The following is a 22,219-nucleotide window of genomic DNA, read 5'->3' as shown; positions in this document are numbered from 1 at the left end:
CTAGTCTTGGGTTGATACCTGATATTATTGATTTTCTAACCAGAGAACTCCCTTTAGTATTTCTTGTAGTTTTGCTTTGGTTTTTACGAATTCCCTAAACTTCTGTTTATCTGGAAATGTCCTAATTTCACCTTCATATTTGAGAGACAGTTTTGCTGGATATATGATTCTTGGCTGGGAATTTTTTGCCTTCGATTTTTTATATAAGTCATGTTACTGCCTTCTTGCCTACATGGTTTCTGCCAAGTAGTCCGACCTTATTCTTATTGACTCTCCTTTGTAGGTGACTTTTCGTTTATCCCAAGCTGCTCTTAAAATTCTCTCTTTATCTTTGGTTTTGTCAAGTTTGATTATAATATGTCTTGGTGACTTTCTTTTAAAATCTACCTTATGTGGAGTTTGATGAGCATCTTGGATAGATATCTTCTCATCTTTCATGATATCAGGGAAGTTTTCTGCCAACAAATCTTCAACAATTCTTTCTGTATTTTCTGTTATCCCTCCCTGTTCTTTTACTCCAATCACTCGTAGGTTATTTCTCTTGATAGAGTCCCACATGATTCTTAAGGTTTCTTTTTTTTTAATTCTTTTATCTGATTTTTCTTCAAATATATTAGTGCCAAGTGCTTTATCTTCAAGTTCAGAGATTCTGCCTTCCACTTGCTCAGTTCTGCTCCTCTGGCTTTCTATTGAGTTGTCTACTTCTGTAATTTTATTGTTAATCTTCTGAACTTCTGATTGCTCTCTGTCTACAGATTTTTCCAGCTTATTAAATTTCTCGTTATGTTTCTGAATAATCTTTTTAATTTCTTCAATTGCTTTATCTGTGTATTCCTTGGCTTTTTCTGCATATTCCCTCGCTTCCTTCCTGATGTCTTGAAGGGTTCTGTACATTAATTTTTTGTATTCTCCCTCTGGTAATTCCAGAAAGGCACTTTCATCTGGAAGATCCCTTGATTCTTTATTCTGAGTGCTTGTTCAGACAATCCTGGTCTGTTTCTTCATGTGTCTTAATATTGACTGTTTTCTCCAAGCTGTCTATAAGTTATTGTATTAGTTTATTTTATGTTTGCTTACTGTGTCATAGCTTCTTGCTTTGTTTTGTTTTCATATGCCCAAATGGGTTTCTTGACTGAGCTAGCTTACTTTTGCCTTTGGAGCTCTGACGTCCTGTCCCCAGATGGCTAGAGCTGTTATCAGGTATATCAGTCTAGGAGTCCATTCACTTTTCTTCTATGAATTCAGCTAAGGTGTCCAGGTAGCTGATCATCAAGTATGTGGTACAGGCTCTGTCCTACAGTCTTACGGGGCAGGGGTGATTGGTGTATGTACCGGTATCTGATTGCAGCAGCTGGTCATGCTCTGAACAAGTCAGGGGGCTGAGAACTGACCCCCGAGTATCTCTGAGGAAAGTGCAACCCTGTTCCCTAGAGTGTGCAGGTGGCTGGGCTCTGTAGAAGGACCATAGGCACCCAATGTTTTTGGTTTTAAGGACTGGGAGGTACCAGTTATCCTTGGACCTCTGTCATGGGTGGGTGGGTGACCTGAGTGGAGCCACCAGTCTTTAGGCCTGTTTGAAATATATCCGTATAACATGCACAAATAGTTTTATAACCAATTAATTTCTGAACATTTTTTTCTGAGATAAAGAGTTGGCCACGGGGGGGGCGGAGCCAAGATGGTGGACTAGGCAGACGCTACCTCGGATCCCTCTTACAACAAAGACTCGGAAAAACAAGTGAATCGATCACATACATAACAATCTACGAACCCTGAACAACAAACACAGATTTAGAGACGGAGAACGAACTAATACGGGGAAGCAACGATTATTTCCAGAGCCTGGAGCCAGCGTACCAGTCAGGTACAGCACAAGCACAGAGAGCTGCTCCGCCCCCCTGAACTAACCCCGGGAGGGGGACCAGCCGGTTCCACAGGCGGCGTGGGACGCAGCCGGTAGGAGAAGTCCCCGGGAGGGAGTGACTGGTCTTGGAGCAGAAAGAGCAGCATCCGAGCTGGGGAACCGTCCTGCAGGGATTTGGACTGGACGCAGCGGATTTTCTGGAAAAACTAGTTTCCCAGTGATGGCTCAGAGACAACAATCCATATCAAACCACTTAAAGAAGCAGACCGTGACAGCTTCTCCAACCCCCCAAACAAAAGAATCAAAATCTTTCCCAAATGAAGATACAATCCTGGAATTATCAGATACAGAATATAAAAAACTAATTTACAGAATGCTTAATGATATCACAAATGAAATTAGGATAACTGCAGAAAAAGCCAAGGAACACACTGATAAAACTGTTGAAGAACTCAAAAAGATTATTCAAGAACATACTGGAAAAATTAATAAGTTGCAAGAATCCATAGAGAGACAACATGTAGAAATCCAAAAGATTAACAATAAAATAACAGAATTAGACAACACACTAGGAAGTCAGAGGAGCAGACTCGAGCAATTAGAATGCAGACTGGGACATCTGGAGGACCAGGGAATCAACACCAACATAGCTGAAAAAAAATCAGATGAAAGAATTAAAAAAAATGAAGAAACCCTAAGAATTATGTGGGACTCTATCAAGAAGGATAACCTGTGGGTGATTGGAGTCCCAGAACAGGGAGGGGGGACAGAAAACACAGAGAAAATAGTTGAAGAACTCCTGACAGAAAACTTCCCTGACATCATGAAAGACGAAAGGATATCTATCCAAGAGGCTCATCGAACCCCATTTAAGATTGATCCAAAAAGAAAAACACCAAGACATATTATCATCAAACTCACCAAAACCAAAGATAAACAGAAAATTTTAAAAGCAGCCAGGGAGAAAAGAAAGGTTTCCTTCAAGGGAGAATCAATAAGAATATGTTCTGACTACTCAGCAGAAACCATGCAGGCAAGAAGGGAATGGGACGACATATACAGAACACTGAAGGAGAAAAACTGCCAACCAAGGATCATATATCCAGCAAAACTCTCTCTGAAATATGAAGGCGAAATTAAGATATTTACAGACAAACACAAGTTTAGAGAATTTGCAAAAACCAAACCAAAGCTACAAGAAATACTAAAGGATATTGTTTGGTCAGAGAACCAATAATATCAGATACCAGCACAACACAAGGTCACAAAACAGAACGTCCTGATATCAACTCAAATAGGGAAATCACAAAAACAAACAAATTAAGATTAATTTAAAAAAAATACACATAACAGGGAATCATGGAAGTCAATAGGTAAAAGATCACAATAATCAAAAAGAGGGACTAAATACAGGAGGCATTGAACTGCCATATGGAGAGTGATACAAGGCGATATAGAACAATACAAGTTAGGTTTTTACTTAGAAAAATAGGGGTAAATAATAAGGTAACCACAAAAAGGTATAACAACTCTATAACTCAAGATAAAAACCAAGAAAAATGTAACGACTCAACTAACATAAAGTCAAGCACTATGAAAATGAGGATCTCACAATTTACTAAGAAAAAAGCCTCAGCACAAAAAAGTATGTGGAAAAATGAAATTGTCAACAACACACATAAAAAGGCATCAAAATGACAGCACTAAAAACTTATTTATCTATAATTACCCTGAATGTAAATGGACTAAATGCACCAATAAAGAGACAGAGAGTCACAGACTGGATAAAGAAACACGATCCATCTATATGCTGCCTACAAGAGACACACCTTAGACTTAGAGACACAAACAAACTAAAACTCAAAGGATGGAAAAAAGTATATCAAGCAAACAATAAGCAAAAGAGAAGAGGAGTAGCAATATTAATTTCTGACAAAATAGACTTTAGACTTAAATCCACCACAAAGGATAAAGAAGGACACTATATAATGATAAAAGGGACAATTGATCAGGAAGACATAACCATATTAAATATTTACGCACCCAATGACAGGGCTGCAAGATACATAAATCAAATTTTAACAGAATTGAAAAGTGAGATAGATACCTCCACAATTATAGTAGGAGACTTCAACACACCACTTTCGGAGAAGGACAGGACATCCAGTAAGAAGCTCAACAGAGACACGGAAGATCTAATTACAACAATCAACCAACTTGACCTCATTGACTTATACAGAACTCTCCACCCAACTGCTGCAAAATATACTTTTTTTTCTAGCGCACATGGAACATTCTCTAGAATAGACCACATATTAGGTCATAAAACAAACCTTTGCAGAGTCCAAAACATCGAAATATTACAAAGCATCTTCTCAGACCACAAGGCAATAAAACTAGAGATCAATAACAGAAAAACGAGGGAAAAGAAATCAAATACTTGGAAAATGAACAATACCCTCCTGAAAAAAGACTGGGTTATAGAAGACATCAAGGAGGGAATAAGGAAATTCATAGAAAGCAACGAGAATGAAAATACTTCCTATCAAAACCTCTGGGACACAGCAAAAGCAGTGCTCAGAGGCCAATTTATATAATAAATACACACATACAAAAAGAAGAAAGAGCCCAAATCAGAGAACTGTCCCTACAACTTGAACAAATAGAAAGTGAGCAACAAAAGAATCCATCAGGCACCCGAAGAAAACAAATACTAAAAATTAAAAATTAGAGCTGAACTAAATGAATTAGAGAACAGAAAAACAATTGAAAGAATTAACAAAGCCAAAAGCTGGTTCTTTGAAAAAATTAACAAAATTGATAAACCATTGGCTAGACTGACTAAAGAAATACAGGAAAGGAAACAAATAACCCGAATAAGAAATGAGAAGGACCACATCACAACAGAACCAAATGAAATTAAAAGAATCATTTCAGATTATTATGAAAAATTGTACTCTAACAAATTTGAAAACCTAGAAGAAATGGATGAATTCCTGGAAAAACACTACCTACCTAAACTAACACATTCAGAAGTAGAACAACTAAATAGACCCATAACAAAAAAAAGAGATTGAAACGGTAATCAAAAAACTCCCAACAAAAAAAAGCCCTGGCCCGGACGGCTTCACTGCAGAGTTCTACCAAACTTTCAGAGAAGAGTTAACACCACTACTACTAAAGGTATTCCAAAGCATAGAAAATGACGGAATACTACCCAACTCATTCTATGAAGCCACCATCTCCCTGATACCAAAACCAGGTAAAGACATTACAAAAAAAGAAAATTATAGACCTATATCCCTCATGAACATTGATGCAAAAATCCTCAACAAAATTCTAGCCAATAGAATCCAACAACACATCAAAAAAATAATTCACCCTGATCAAGTGGGATTTATACCAGGTATGCAAGGCTGGTTTAATATCAGAAAAACCATTAATGTAATCCATCACATAAATAAAACAAAAGACAAAAACCACATGATCTTATCAATTGATGCAGAAAAGGCATTTGACAAAGTCCAACACCCATTCATGATAAAAACTCTTACCAAAATAGGAATTGAAGGTAAATTCCTCAACATAATAAAGGGCATCTATGCAAAGCCAACAGCCAATATCACTCTAAATGGAGAGAACCTGAAAGCATTTCCCTTGAGAACGGGAACCAGACAAGGATGCCCTTTATCACCGCTCTTATTCAACATCGTGTTGGAAGTCTTAGCCAGGGCAATTAGGCTAGACAAAGAAATAAAAGGTATCCGGATTGGCAAGGAAGAAGTGAAGTTATCACTATTTGCAGATGACATGATTATATACACAGAAAACTCTAAGGAATCCTCCAGAAAAGTACTGAAACTAATAGAAGAGTTTGGCAGAGTCTCAGGTTATAAAATAAACATACAAAAATCACTTGGATTCCTCTACATCAACAAAAAGAACACCGAAGAGGAAATAACCAAATCAATACCATTCACAGTAGCCCCCAAGAAGATAAGATACTTAGGAATAAATCTTACCAAGGATGTAAAAGACCTATACAAAGAAAACTACAAAGCTCTACTACAAGAAATTCAAAAGGACATACTTAAGTGGAAAAACATACCCTGCTCATGGATAGGAAGACTTATCATAGTAAAAATGTCTATTCTACCAAAAGCCATCTATACATTTAACGCACTTCCGATCCAAATTCCAATGTCATATTTTAAGGGGATAGAGAAACAAATCACCAATTTCATATGGAAGGGAAAGAAGCCCCGGATAAGCAAAGCACTACTGCAAAAGAAGAAGAAAGTGGGAGGCCTCACCTTACCTGACTTCAGAACCTATGATACAGCCACAGTAGTCAAAACAGCCTGGTATTGGTACAACAACAGACACATAGACCAATGGAACAGAATTGAGAACCCAGACATAGATCCATCCACGTATGAGCAGCTGATATTTGACAAAGGCCCAGTGTCAATTAACTGGGGAAAAGATAGCCTTTTTAACAAATGGTGCTGGCATAACTGGATATCCATTTGCAAAAAAATGAAACAGGACCCATACCTCACACCATGCACAAAAACTAACTCCAAGTGGATCAAAGACCTAAACATAAAGACTAAAACGATAAAGATCATGGAAGAAAAAATTGGGACAACCCTAGGAACCCTAATACAAGGTATAAACAGAATACAAAACATTACCAAAAATGATGAAGAGAAACCCGATAACTGGGAGCTCCTAAAAATCAAACACCTATGCTCATCTAAAGACTTCACCAAAAGAGTAAAAAGACCACCTACAGATTGGGAAAGAATTTTCAGCTATGACATCTCCGACCAGCGCCTGATCTCTAAAATCTACATGATTCTGTCAAAACTCAACCACAAAAAGACAAACAACCCAATCAAGAAGTGGGCAAAGGATATGAACACACATTTCTCTAAAGAAGATATTCAGGCAGCCAACAGATACATGAGAAAATGCTCTCGATCATTAGCCATTAGAGAAATGCAAATTAAAACTACGATGAGTTTCCATCTCACACCAGCAAGGCTGGCATTAATCTAAAAAACACAAAATAATAAATGTTGGAGAGGCTGCGGAGAGATTGGAACTCTCATACACTGCTGGTGGGAATGTAAAATGGTACAACCACTTTGGAAATCTATCTGGCGTTATCTTAAACAGTTAGAAATAGAACTACCATACAACCCAGAAATCCCACTCCTAGGAATATACCCTAGAGATACAAGAGCCTTCATACAAACAGATATATGCACACCCATGTTTATTGCAGCTCTGTTTACAATAGCAAAAAGTTGGAAGCAACCAAGGTGTCCATCAACGGATGAATGGGTAAATAAATTGTGGTATATTCACACAGTGGAATACTACGCATCGATAAAGAACAGTGACGAATCTGTGAAACATTTCATAACATGGAGGAACCTGGAAGGCATTATGCTGAGCGAAATGAGTCAGAGGCAAAAGGACAAATATTGTATAAGACCACTATTATAAGATCTTGAGAAATAGTAAACCTGAGAAGAACACATACTTTTGTGGTTACGAGGCGGGGAGGGAGGGAGGGAGGGAGGGAGGGAGGGAGGGAGAGGGTTTTTTATTGATTAATCAGTAGATAAGAAATGCTTTAGGTGAAGGGAAAGACAACACTCAATACATGGAAGGTCAGCTCAATTGGACTGGACCAAAAGCAAAGAAGTTTCCGGGATAAAATGAATGCTTCAAAGGTCAGCGGAGCAAGCGCGGGGGTCTGGGGAACATGGTTTGTGGGGACTTCTAAGTCAATTGGCAAAATAATTCTATTATGAAATCATTCTGCATCCCACTTTGAAATGTGGCGTCTGGGGTCTTAAATGCTAACAAGCAGCCATCTAAGATGCAGCAATTGGTCTCAACCCACCTGGAGCAAAGGAAAATGAAGAACACCAAGCCCACACGACAACTAAGAGCCCAAGAGACAGAAAGGGCCACATGAACCAGAGACCTACATCATCCTGAGACCAGAAGAACTAGTTGGTGCCCGGCCACAATCGATGACTGCCCTGACAGGGAGCACAGCAGAGGACCCCTGAGGGAGCAGGAGGTCAGTGGGATGCAGACCCCAAATTCTCATAAAAAGACCAAACTTAATGGTCTGACTGAGACTGGAGGAATCCCGGCGGCCATGCTCCCCAGACCTTCTGTTGACACAGGACAGGAAGCATCCCCGAAGACAACTCATCAGAAATGAAAGGGACTGGTTAGCGGGTGGGAGAGAGACGCTGATGAAGAGTGAGCTAATTATATCAGGTGGACACTTGAGATTGTGTTGGCAACTCTTGTCTGGAGGGGGGATGGGAGGATAGAGAGAGAGGGAAGCCGGCAAAATTGTCAAGAAAGGAGAGACTGAAAGGGCTGACTCAAGACGGGGAGAGTAAGTGGGAGTAGGGAGTGAGATGTATGTAAACTTATATGTGACAGACTGATTGGATTTGTAAACGTTCACTTGAAGCTTAATAAAAGTTATTAAAAAAAAAAAAAAGTAACCTAAGTGGCCATTGAATATTTTCAAACACTTTTCCTGCATCTAATGAGAGACATCAGGGTTTTCTTCATTATTTATACATAGCAGATACAGAAAGGGTTTAAGACATCGTTATTGCCAGCTAGGAGCCCTGGTGACACAGTGGTTAAAACACTTGGCTGCTATCTGAAAGATTTGAAGCCACCAGCCGCTCTGCAGGAGAAAGATGTGGCAGTCTGCTTCCGTAAAGATTTACAGCTTGGGAAACCCTATGGGGGAGTTCCACTGTGTCCTATTGGGTTGCTATGAGTCATAATTCGAAATGGCAATGGGCATCACGAACTGTCCATTGGCTCACACTGTATCACTTAACTATTGTTATTTTGCAGCAGAAACGGTTTAATGATTAATTAAAGGAAATGAGAAATTTTGTGTAGTGTCGTGTTAAGATGAATGAGCAAATTAATGATATGTGAAAAAAATTGAAAAGCACAGGTCTTAAAATACTTGCCAAAAAATCCTCAAATTATAAAAATGTTATTTATGTTTTCTTCAATGATTTGGAGACTTCCTGTCCTCTTTCTCTAAGTTGTTTCACTATAACTCAGAATTTGCTTGTAAATAAAGTTTTTGGTAACCTGCAGTATAATCAGTGGATATCAGTTTAGAACTATGCTCTGTTACTACTAGGATGTTTTGCAATGTTTTAACCTACCATCTACACTGAACAAATTTTTTACTAGTAAGGAAACCGATTCAACAAAGAGATCAACCTTCTATGAAGACACAGAAAATGACTGTTGAGAGTTTGGATTTTTTTTTGTGTGTGTGTGAGATTGTTTCTTCCTTAAAATGTTAGTCGAGGGATCTTTTTATATTTTAGAGTAGAGGTCAGCCAAATTCAGTTGCACCCATATGTTTACATATTGTCTATGGCTGCTTTAATACTACAAAGGCATGTCGGAGAGGAATGGAGAGAGGGTATTTCTCTCCTTCCATGTGCTTCTTGCGGTGTTTTTTTCCTTTGGTCCTAACTCCTGCTAGCCAAACCCCAGCATGAATCTCACTCTTGAAGAAATGCCAGGCTTCACAGATCTTTTCCACAACCTCCCCCTGTGCCTTGGGATCATAGGTAATTGCTCTGACTGTCTGCTGTCGCTCATCTCTGCTACTCCAACATCACGGGCTTTTATTTTTTTATTTCCTTCATTGACTGCTTAGCCTATCCACTTTATGAATTTTCCTCTGTTTGGATTAGAAGGGTTTCTGTGTTCCTAAGTGAATCCTGACTTACCACAGCATGATTGAATTACAGTAGAGGCAAGAAATAAATTACTCAAAGTAAGGGTTGTAATTAATTCAAATGAAAAATAATAAATAGCCCTGTGTGTAAATCCTGAAGATAAAAGAAAAATCAAGTAGTTCTTGTCCAATTATGTTTGTTACTCTTTTCTGTCAGTAGAAGATTAGCTCATATGTCTTCCAGAGAAGACTTCTAACTTTCCAAATGTCTGATAAGTTTACTAATTGATATTTCTCCTCTCATTTTCCTTTCTGCATTGTAACACAAAATGCTTGGCTGGCGAGAGGAACTGTGAGTCCCTGGTGAATAGCCTGCAGAGGGAATGCCCGCCACTTTAGTTTCTCTCCCAACAAGATAATTTCTCTGAGGATCTGCCCCACAGCTATTTGTTGGTCCAGTCAATGAAAAAGTAAACTAAGAATAAAAAATAAGAGATAGGCTACAGCTTTTACTAGTACTTGTTCATCTTAGCAAATTGAAACTTGATCTGGACAGCGAGGAAATGCAGAAAGACTTCTTGTGAAACAAAGGTTTGCTTTCTTTCCCTTCATATTTTTGTTTCTTCATGCATGTGCTTGACTTTACACATAGGAAAGTGTTTAATAACATAAGAAGTAGCATTCATTCTTGATGATATTTTATATTTCCCTACTGTTTGTTCTCTACACCCTTTTCTTTTAGATTGTATTAGTTACATTTCTCCCCTTTTTTCTTTTGTACTGTCCTAATCAGAAACTTACTATGTAAAATATGGAGTTTTGTAGTTGATGGGCTCTGCAACAGGTACTTTTGAACATTCCTCTTCCTTCTAGAATCAATTGACATCTACGTTCAACTTTAATTTTTTTTCAAAAAAGTAGAATTTATAGTTGGACCTAATTAATTCTAATATATTTCCATAGAGTCAAACTGCATTAAAATAATGTCAAAATATTGATGAAACCATAACAATAATGAAACTTACATGGAGTTTTCATAGTATGAGAATTGTTGAATTTATAATTTGTCAGGTTTTTTTTTTTTTTACATTTAATGGTAAAGCACTGAAGAGAAAACTAGTATGTTGATCAATCTCATGATCCATACAAGCCTCTTAAATCTGTTTTTGTCTCAGTTTCCCCATTCATAAAGTTAGAATAAAAAAATTACTTTCTTTCTCTACCTCTCCACTGTATTTTAAGAATATTTTATAGTCATAGCAAGATAAACTGAAATAAATGTAATTCAAGTTTGTGTTAATACATATTTATTACATTTTTTCATTTACAACCATCTTTGAGTTGAATTGTCCTTTGTGCCTTCTGTTATTCATATGCATAGATCTTTTGATTTGTAATTAGGTTTGTCTATATCTGAAAAGACAGAAAACTCACTGACCAAGATCTTAGAACTCTCCAGTTGCATTCCAATCTGCAAAATCTAAAGGGAAAAAAAGAGGGAAAGAAGAAAGGAAGACAATAAAAGCCTCATTTCAACAAATTTGGTGAATATAAGCAAGAATCACTTCTGCTTTTAGCACATGGACTGTGCCGCTAAGACTGTATACAATCATAAAAAAAAAAAAAATAGGGACAAAAATAATGGAGGAAACAAAGATATGAAGCTAAAGTGTAACAAGACAAAGCTTTGATTTATCAAGATTATTTATTATAACGACTAATGCCACCCTTCTACTACCGGGAAAAAAAAAAAAAGCCCAAACCCATAGGGTAGAACTGCCTCATAGTGTTTCCAAGGAGTGGCCGGTAGTTTCGAACTGCTGACCTTTTGGTTAGCAGCGAAGCTCTTTAAACTCTTTGCCACCAAAGCACACTCCTATTCCACAGATCCGGGTTTATATTCTGGTTAAAACCAGATTATGACTCTACTCCTATAAAAAGGAGACCTGAAATATTCTAGAAGCAATTCTTCTCATGGAAAACATGTGGCAATAACATTCTACTAATTTTTATTTACCCATTCTCTTCTCAATATAATAATAATAATAAAAGTTGATGTGCAAGGAGCATGTACTATATGCCATACATTGTTTTTATCACCATTTTTCAACTGAGAAAATTGATGCCCCGGAGACACCAATAACTTGGTGGAGTCAAGACTCAAAACCAGTCTGGCTCCAGAATTTTTATTATTCAGCTGTGTACTTGGGATATGGCACATTGAATATCATAAAAATGTAATCTCACAACCCGTAATCAACCAGTGTAAGCATTTTTCTCTACTTTCTTATAATATCTATCTATTCATTAAATCTAAATGAATTAAATCATTAAATTAAACCTGATATATATGTATATATTTCAAAATTGAGATCACGCTTTAGCAGTGTTTTTTCATTCTAGTTTTTTGACTTAACTGATTTTGTATAGAGAAAAACATTTTCCAATGTCAGTGACTATTCCATAAATGTATGAATTGCAATGGTTTTATAATATTCACAGAATATCAATGCACCATTATTTGTGGAAACAGTACTTTTCACTACACCTTTCCCTGCACTGAATGTGGGAGCTGAATAAATTCAGTAAATAGTGTAGTGCATGAGGGTGAAGGAGGGGGAAGGGAAAAGTGATGAGAATAAATTGAGGGGGGCATTAGCAGTTTCATTTTGATATAAATAATCAGCTGGCTTATGTACATTTGACTCCTTTCAGCTTGATTTCAAACTCTGTCAATCTCACTTTTTTTGTTTCTCCCAATAATTGAAAAGCTAAATCTATTTTTGTCTCGCTTTATTGTTCATTCATTAATAGGTTATCAGTTCTTGAATGGAGGTAGAGATACTGGGCCAGTCTTGGAACTATGACAAAATCAATTCTTTTCCTTGTCATTATTTGTGCAGATATTATGTTCTGTTTCTATTGTCTTTAAAAATTTAATTTTTGGTATGGAACAGTATAATGTTTGCAGGTAGTTTTATTTGTCTTTTCTCTTTGGATTTATAACAAATACTTAGGCATTCAAAATCAGGTAAATATGTTTTTACAAATGTTAATGCTTTTATATTTAAATTGTAACTAATATGTAATGTGCTTTTTATGTATGGTGTAGACTAATGTCCTAACTTAAATTCTTTCTCAACAATTAGCCAAATTTTCTAACATCAATTTAAAATAATACAGAGAGTAAATGAAAGTTTCTGTCCCACTTTTTCTGTTTTTCTTGTGCTTCTTTTTTTTTTTTATTGAGCTTCAAGTGAACGTTTACAAATCAAGTCAGTCTGTCACATATAAGTTTATATACACCTTACTCCATACTCCCATTTTCTCTCCCCCTAATGAGTCAGCCCTTCCAGTCTCTCCTTTTGTGACAATTTTGCCAGCTTCCAACCCTCTCTACCCTCCCATCCCCCCTCCAGACAGAAGATGCCAACACAGTCTCAAGTGTCCACCTGATACAAATAGCTCACTCTTCATCAGCATCTCTCTCCTACCCACTGTCCAGTCCCTTCCATGTCTGATGAGTTGTCTTCGGGCATGGTTCCTGTCCTGTGCCAACAGAAGGTTTGGGGACCATGACCGCCGGGATTCCTCTAGTCTCAGTCAGACCATTAAGTATGGTCTTTTTATGAGAATTTGGGGTCTGCATCCCACTGATCTCCTGCTCCCTCAGGGATTCTCTGTTGTGCTCCCTGTCAGGGCAGTCATTTGTTGTGGCCGGGCACCAACTAGTTCTTCTGGTCTCAGGATGATGTAAGTCTCTGGTTCATGTGGCCCTTTCTGTCTCTTGGGCTCATAGTTATCGTGTGACCTTGGTGTTCTTCATTCTCCTTTGATCCAGGTGGGCTGAGACCAATTGATGCATCTTAGATGGCCGCTTGTTAGCATTTAAGACCCCAGACGCCACATTTCAAAGTGGGATCTTGTGCTTCTTTTAAAGACATTTGAATACTAAGTAAGAACCCAGGAACCTAATTGTGCAAAATACATAGTGGGAATGAATCGCTTGTTTTAAAAATGTATACATGCAGCTTGTCACTTTTCTGACACCTACCCACATCCCGCCAGGCCAAAAAGTTTTCATTTCTCTTCTTCTAACATGTGGTTTGTATCCAACTCTATTGTGGCAGGTTTTTTCTTAACCGGTATTAAAAATTAAATTTAGGCAGGGGGGAATATTAGACTCCCAAGACCCCATGCCTTCCTCAAACGTTTCAGTTCTATCTGACACCCAATTTCAGATAATTAAAATAAAGCGATACCTTTTTCCAATTTGCTGTTGTTACTTCAGGCAAATAGCTCCTCCTGATAATTCATGAGAAGAGGGATAGCCAGACTAAAGCAGGATCAAGGAATTATTTGTCTTCTGGTCAAATGTCAATCAATAGTTCCAAATTACATCATAATTCGTAGTAAATAATTATTCTTTTATTTATGAAGTTTCTTGTTGCAATCATATTTTTTTTTTATACATACAAGAGTATATTTCAGGTTATTATTTCTTTTTTTCTTTCAGTTTGCTTGTCTATTTTTGTCTTGGTATCACAGGCTTGTTGCATAATAAGATTTAACCTCTGGCAGGGTGACACTTTTTCAAATCATTTTAAAGGTAGTATTACTTATAATTTCAGTGATTTCAGAATTGTTTTGCATTTCAAATAATTCCTATTGTATTTCATCAGAACTGCATTTAGTATGTGTCATGAATTGAAATGTGTTCCCTCAAAATATCTGTCAACTTGGTTAGGCCATGATTCCCAGTATTGTGTGTTTGTCCACCATTTTGTCATCTGATTATCTTTTGTGCTGTAAATCCTATCTCTAGGGTTTTTTTTATGATGTTGATGGAAACCCTGGTGGCATAGTGGTTAAGAGCTACAGCTGCTAACCAAAAGGTTGGCAGTTTGAATTCACCACGTGCTCCTTGGAAACTCTATGGGGGCAGTTCTACTCTGTCTTATAGGGCCCCTAGGTCCCTATGAGTTGGAATCAACTCCACGGCAAAAGGTTTTATGATATTAGTGAGGTAGGATTAGAGGCAGTTATGTTAATGAGGCAGGACTCAATTTACGAGATTAGGTTGTGTTTTAAGCTAATCTCTTTTGAGATATAAAAAGAGAGAAGCAAGCGGAGAGACAGAGGGACCTAATATCACTGAGAAAGAGGCACCAGGAGCATAGTTCGTCCTTTGGACCTAGGGTCCCCACACTGAGAAGCTCCTTAACCAGGGGAAAATTGATGACAAGGACCTTTCTCTGGACCTGAGAGAGAGAGAAAGCCTTCCCTTGGAGCTGGCACCCTGAATTCGAACTTCTAGCCTACTAGATTGTGAGAGAATAAACTTCAGTTTGTTGAAGCCATCCACTTGTGGTATTTCTGTTATAGAACCAAAAAAAAAAACAAACCCAGTGCCCTCGAGTGGATTCCGACTCATAGCCACTCTATGGGGCAGCTATGAGTCTGTTATAGAAGCACTAGATAACTAAGACAGTATGCAGTTGATGCATTTACAATACACATTTGTAAGAACAAGGTTGTATTATTGACTCTAATGTCAGACAGTCTAGGTTTAAGTCCCTGTATTGGCACTTAGGATTTTCAGAAGTGTCTGAACAGCTTTAAGTTTCAATGGAAACAATCATTTTGCCTAATCATTGAATAACTGTGAGTATTATGTGACATACTGTAAATCAAGCTTTCAGCACAGGAAAGTATTCAATTAATAATAGCTTCTACTATTATTATACCATTATCATCATCTTGTTAATATGTTTTAGCAATGTTGTAGGGTTTCTATATTTGAGTACCACACATTTTTTAGTGAACATATTTCTATGTATTTTATACATTTGATGCTATTGTGACAAAAATTTTTATAAGTTTGTTTTTTAATTGATAAGTCCAGAACTCTGAGAACTTTTTAAATTGCTATATATTTATTTTACATGTTTCACTTACTAAGCTCTTTTGCTCAATTTTAAGAGTTTTTATACAAAATATCAGATTTGAAGTCAGCCTAGTAAAGAGCCAACTTTTGTAAATTTTTCACTAGCACTTTCTTTTTTCTTTTTTTATTGTGCCTTAGGTGAAAGTTTACAGCTCAAGTTAATTTCTCATTCAGAAATTTATACACATATTGTTTCATGACATTGGTTGCAATCCCCACAATGTGACAGCATACTCCCCTTTCCCACCCCAGGTTCCCTGTGTCCATTTGTCTAATTCCTGTCCCTTCCTGCCTGTTTGCCCTGCTTTTGGAGAGGAGTTGCCCATTTTGTCTCATATATTTGATCGAACTAAGAAGCATGTTCCTCACATGTGTTATTTTTACACCTGTCTAATCTTTGTCTGAAAAGTGGGCTTCAGGAATGGTTTTAGTTCTGGGTTAGTGGATTATCCAAGGGCCATAGTTTTGGAGGTTCCTCTGGTCTCTGCCAAACCAATAAGTCTGGTCTTTTTGTGTGAATTTGAATTCTGTTCTACATTTTTCTCCTCCTCTGTCCAGGACTTTTTGTTGTGATCCCTGTTAGGACAGCCATTGATGGTAGCTGGGCACTATCTAGTTCTGGTCTCAGGCTGGTGGAGTCTCTGCTTCATGTGGTCCTTTAGTCCTTTGGGCTGATGCTTTCCTTGCGTTGTTGATTTTCTTCATTCTCCTTTGTGCAGGGTGGGATGGGAACAATAGATATATCTTAGATCCTCTCACAGGCTTTTAAAACCCCAGACACTACTCACCAAGGTGAGATGCAGAACATTTTCTTTACGAACTATGTTATGCCAATTGACCTAGATGTCTCCTAAGATTATGGTCCCCAGGCCCCAGGCCCAGCTGCTTGATCCCTCAAGGTGTTTGGTTGTGTCTAGGAAACGTCTATGCTTTTTCTTTTGTCCAGTTGTGCTGACTTCCTCTATATCGTGTGTTGTCCTTCCCTTCACCAAAGTTGACATTTGTCAGCTATCTAATAGTGGTTTCCCCTCCTTTCCCCTCTCTACTTTTGTGACCATCAAAGAATGCTTTTTTTTCTGCATGTAAACCTTTTCTAGAGTTTTTACAATAGTGGTCTCATACAATATTTGTCCTTTTGTGGCTGACTTATCACACTCAGAATAATGCCCTCTAGATTCATCCATGTTGTGAGAGGCTTCTTGTATTCATCATTGTTCTAATCATTGCATAGTATTCCATTGTGTGTAGGCACCATAATTTGTTTATCCATTCATCTGTTGATGGGCATTTAGGTTGTTTCCTTATAATAAAAGCCCTTATTCCTGTGAGGGCTTTTATTTCTCTAGGCTATATTCCTAGGAGTGGGATTGCTTGATAGTATGGTATTTCTATTTCTAGTTTTTTAGGGAAGTGTCGTATCATTTTCCAAAGTGGTTGTACATTTTACATTCCCACCAGCAGGGCAAAAGTGTTCCAATCTCTCCACAGCCTCTCCAACATTTATTATTTTGTGTTTTTTGGATTAGCGCCTAGTATTGTTGGTGCGAGATGGTATCTCAATGTAGTTTTGATTTGCATTTCTCTAATGGCTAATAATCATGAGAATTTCCTTATATGTCTGTTGGCCTCCTGGATGACTTCTTTGGTAAAGTGTCTGTTCATATCCTTTGCCCATTGTTTAATTGCATTATTTGTCTTTTTGTTGTTGAAGTGTTACAGTATCTTGTAGATTTTAGAGATTAAATCTTTGTCGGATATGTCATATCCAAACATTTTTTCCCAGCCTGTAGGATCTCTATTTACTGTTTCAGTGAAGACTTTTGATGAGCATCAGTATTTGATTTTTAGGAGCTTCCAGTTACCTAGGGTCCCTTCTGGTTTTTGTGCATTTTTAGTTATGGTTTGTATACTATTCATGGCATGTATTTGGGCCCCTGGTGTTTTCCCTATTTTTTCTTCCATGATCTTTATTGATTTGGATTTTATATTTAGGTCTTTGATCCATTTTGAGTTAGTTTTTGTGTATGATGTGCAGCATGGGTCCTGTTTCATTTTTTTACAGATTAATATTCAGTTTGGCCAGCACCATTTGTTAAAGAGACTGTTTTTTCCCCATGTAACAGACTTTGGGCCTTTGTCAAATACCAGCTATTCATAGATGTATGGATTTATGTCAGGATTCTCAATTCTGTTCCATTGGTCGATGTGTCTTTTGTTCTATCAATAACAGGCTGTTTTGACTACTGTGGCTGATAATAGGTTCTAGAATCAGGTACTGTGAGGCCTCCCATTTTGTTCTTCTTCTGTAATTCTTTAGTTACCCAGAGCCTCTTCCCTTTCCATATAAAGTTGGAGATTTTTTTCTCCATTTTGGTAAAAAATGCTTTTGGATTTTGGACTGAGATTGCATTGTATCTGTAGATCGCTTTGGGTATCATGTGGTTTTTTACTTTTGTTTTATTTGTATGGTGGATTACTTTGATTGATTTTCTAATTTTTGGGCCATCCCTGCATACCTGTATGAATCCTACTTGTTCGTGGTGCATTATTTTTTGATATGCTGTTGAATTGTATTGGCCAAAATTTTCTTGAGGATTTTTGCATCTATGCTCGTGAGGGATATTGATCTGTAGTTTTCTGTTTTTGTGTGGTGTCTTTATCTGGCTTTGGTGTCAGTGTTATTCTGGCTTCATAGGATAAGTTTGGGCGTGTTCCTCCTTTTCTATGCTTTGGTAGCATTTTCCTATGAAGCCATCCAGGCCAGGGTTTTTTTTCTTGTTGTTGGGAGTTTTTTTGTTTTTTAAGTCATCTCTTCAATTTCTTGTTTTGTGTCTGTTTAGTTTTCCTGCTTTAACTTGTGTTAGTTTAGGTAGGTAGTGTGTTTCTAGAAATTAGTCCATTTTTTTCTAGGTTTTCAAGTTCGTTGGAGTACAATTTTTCATAGTATTCTCTTATGATCCTTTTTATTTTAGTTCTGTCTTTTGTGATATCACCCATCTCATTTCTTATTTGGGTTATTTGCTTTCTGTCTTGTTTTTCTTTTGTCAATTTGGACAATGGTTTATCGATTTTGTTGATTTTTTCAAAGAACCAACTTTTGGTCTTGTTGATTTTTCAATCATTTTTCTATTCTCTATTTCATTTATTTCTGTTCTAGTCTGTATTATTTCCTTTCTTCTGGAGACTGAGTGCTTCTTTTGCTGCTCTCTTTCTATTTGTTTGAGTTGTAATGTTCATATTTTGATTTTATCCCTTCTTTTTTGATATTTATTGCTTTTATTGCTATAGACCTCTAAGCACTGCTTTGGCTGTGTCCCAAAGACTGATAAGATGCGTCTTCATTCTCCTTTGAATCTATGAATTTCTTTATTCCATCCTTGATTTCTTCTTTAACCCAGTAGTTTTTAAGCAAGGTGTTGTTCAGTTTCCATGCATTTAATTTTTTTCCCTTGTTTTCTCTGTTATTGATCTCTACTTTTATGGCATTATGATCAGAGAAGATGCTTTGTATTATTTTGATGTTTTGAATTCTGTTAAGGTTTGCTTTGTGGCCTAAAATGTGGTCTATTCTGGTGAATGTTTCATACTTTGCTGCTGTTGGGTGGAGTGTTCTGTATATGTCTATGAGGTTGAGTTGGTTGATTGTGGTAGTTAGATGTTATGTATCTTTACTGAGTTTCTTTTTAGATGTTCTGCCCTTCATTGAAAGTGGTGGGTTGAAGTCACCTACTATTACTGTGGAGCTGTCTATTTCTCTTTTCAATGCCGTTAGAGTTTCTTTTATGTATTTTGGAGCTGTATGATTGGAAGCACATGTATTTATTATGGTTATGTCTTCTTCATGTATTAACCCTTCAATCATTATATAGTGCCCTTCTGTATCCTTTATGGTGGATTTTGCTTGAGTTTTATGAAGCCATAAGATGTTATACTAAACAAGTAAAAAATCAAATATTAATAACACATAATGTAAAATTTAAAAAATAAGCCAGGTACCATATTAATATCAAATAAAGTAAAATCTAGAATAATGTACTTATAATGTAACAAAGAACTTCATGTATATTAATAAAAGATATAATTAAATAAAGCATACTTTATAATACAATTAAGTGAAAAATTTTATAATAGAGAAAAAAGCAGAACAAATAACTGAAAACAACCTATTTGTGATAGATCAAAAGGCAAAAATCAAGAATTAAAGAGATTTGAATAAAATAATACATTAAGTTAATCAATTTTTAGAAAGTTAAAAAGTCACATAGAATAAAACTAGCAAAGGGCTAGTTACATAGTATTTGCTTCCATCAGCTTTGGTGTCAGAGACTTCTGTGTTTCAGTCCTGGCTCTGGCCAATGTCACAACATGAAATTAAGTACATTACTTAATTTTACTAAGACACAATTTTTATACTTATAATAAATTCTATTAATTTAAATTTGGAAGACTGTCCTGATGTTGCTTTTGTCATCAATATGTTTGGAGGATTAAACAATGAAAAACATGTGTACTTAATACAGTATTTGACAAATAAAAAGTGTTTTTTAATTTCTATCAATCCTTTAAGAAAGCGCTAGTGGAGAGGCACAGCCAAGATGGCAGAACAGTGAGATGTTTCTTATCGTCCCTTTTACAACAAAGACCTGAAAAAACAAGTGAATCAAATATGTATGACAATCTAGGAACCCTAATCATCAAAGACAAAGGTGAAGAATCGGACTGAGCAGCAGGCGGAAGGAGAGGCAATTCAAAAGCAGCAGAAACAGGAAACTACAGGTCACAGGAACACTGGCACCCTGCTAGCTGAGTCTGCACAGTATATATGGGCTGAGGCAAGCAGCAACATCCCAAGCTGAGGTCCAACACATCTGGTGCAGCCAAGCAGCAGTGAATCTGCACACACCTCCAAAAACAAACAGGAGTGACACCAAACCTATGAGTTAAGAGCAGGCTCCCTATCTACCATGTAAAAAAAAAAAACTTGGTGAGCACTAGCAAAATAAACCCTCCCCTCCCCTTCATCTCACCCATCCCTCATCCCACTCCAACTCCATTCCTGTGGCATTCAACACCACACCTCCTAAGCCAGGAACTCAGAGCTGGTCAGGAGGTCCTGCTTCTTGACCCAGCTACTGGCAGATGGGGTCCATGGACTTGCAGCACACTTCACCTTCACCCAGTCCCTTGTGGACTGATTCAACACCTTGTGCCCTCATTAGCATAAAACAGCAGGACATACACCTGAAACCCATTTTCACCTGCAGAAGCCAATTGGAAGGTGCAGATTTGAGACATTCAACACCACCCTGCCCCCTAACAAGGGGCCTCATCCACCCACACTGGGGGCCTGAGGGCTAGCAGTACCACACAATCCATGTAGCCAGGGACTTGAGAATTAGTGGTGCCTTCCAATCCCTCCAGCCAAAGGCACTAGGTGCCCCAGAACTACCCACCCACTATGCACTCTAGGAGACAGGAGTATGCCCTCCATCCAGGCACCCAGGGGCAGCCATCAGCCCCCTGCCTTGCCCCACATATTGCCCCCCCATTGCAACCAGAGATCTGTGCCTACTCTGAACACCCCCATGCAGCACTGCCCACCTAGGACTGTGAGAGTCTGCACCACACACTTGGTGACCAAAGATCCAGACACCTGTGTCCCAAATAACCGCACCTGTGCAAAAAACATTGAACAGACTCCTGGGCTCACACACCTAGTAGCTGCTCTGACCACCTGGAGATAAGACATGAGAGTTTCAATATCACCAACAACCAAAGTAGCTCAGCCAACTTGGGCATATTAAAACAAAACAAAAATACAGGATGCAGTCGATAAAAATAAATAAATAAATATAATAACTTACTGATTCTTTGGAGACAACAGTCAATATCAAGTCACATAAAGAAGAGGACAGGATGACTCCAGGAAGCAACCAAAATAAAGAACCAGAAAACCTTCTAGAGGAAGGTAAGGCAATGGAACTACCTGATAAAGAATTCAAAAGACTAATTACAGAGCTCTCCAAAAGATCAGGAAGGAGATCAGGCAAAACTCAGACCAAGCTAAGGAACGTGCAGACAAAGCAATAGAAGAATTCAGGAAAATAAAACAAGAACAAAAGACAGAATAAACAGGCTGCTAGAAACCATATGAAGACAGCAACTAGAACTCCAAAAGATTAACAATAAAATTTCAGAAATAGACAATTCAATAAAAGGTTATAGGAGCAGAATAGAGACAACGGAAGTCAGAATAAGTGAGACTGAAGATAAATCCCTTAACACCAATTTGTTCGAGAAAAAACCTGAAAAAAAATGAAGAAAGCCTAAGAATTATGTTGGATACTATCAAGAGGAAAACCCTATCAGTGACTGGAGTAACAGAACGGGGGAGGATAATAGAAAACACAGAGAGAATTGTTGAAGATATGCTGGCAGAAAACTACCCTAACATCATGAAAGACGAGACGATATCTGTCCAAGAAGCTCAATGAAACCCATACAGGGTGGTTGTTGTTGTTGGGTGCCATGGAGTGGGTTCTGATTTATAGCGACCCTATGTACAACAGAATGAAACACTGCCCGGTTCTGAGCCATCCTTACAATCGCTGTTATGCTTGAGCTCATTGTTGCAGCCACTGTG

This window comes from Elephas maximus, chromosome 27 (assembly GCF_024166365.1).
Source record: "Elephas maximus indicus isolate mEleMax1 chromosome 27, mEleMax1 primary haplotype, whole genome shotgun sequence".
NCBI lineage: Eukaryota > Metazoa > Chordata > Mammalia > Proboscidea > Elephantidae > Elephas > Elephas maximus.
Note: the sequence above shows the minus strand (reverse complement) of the source record.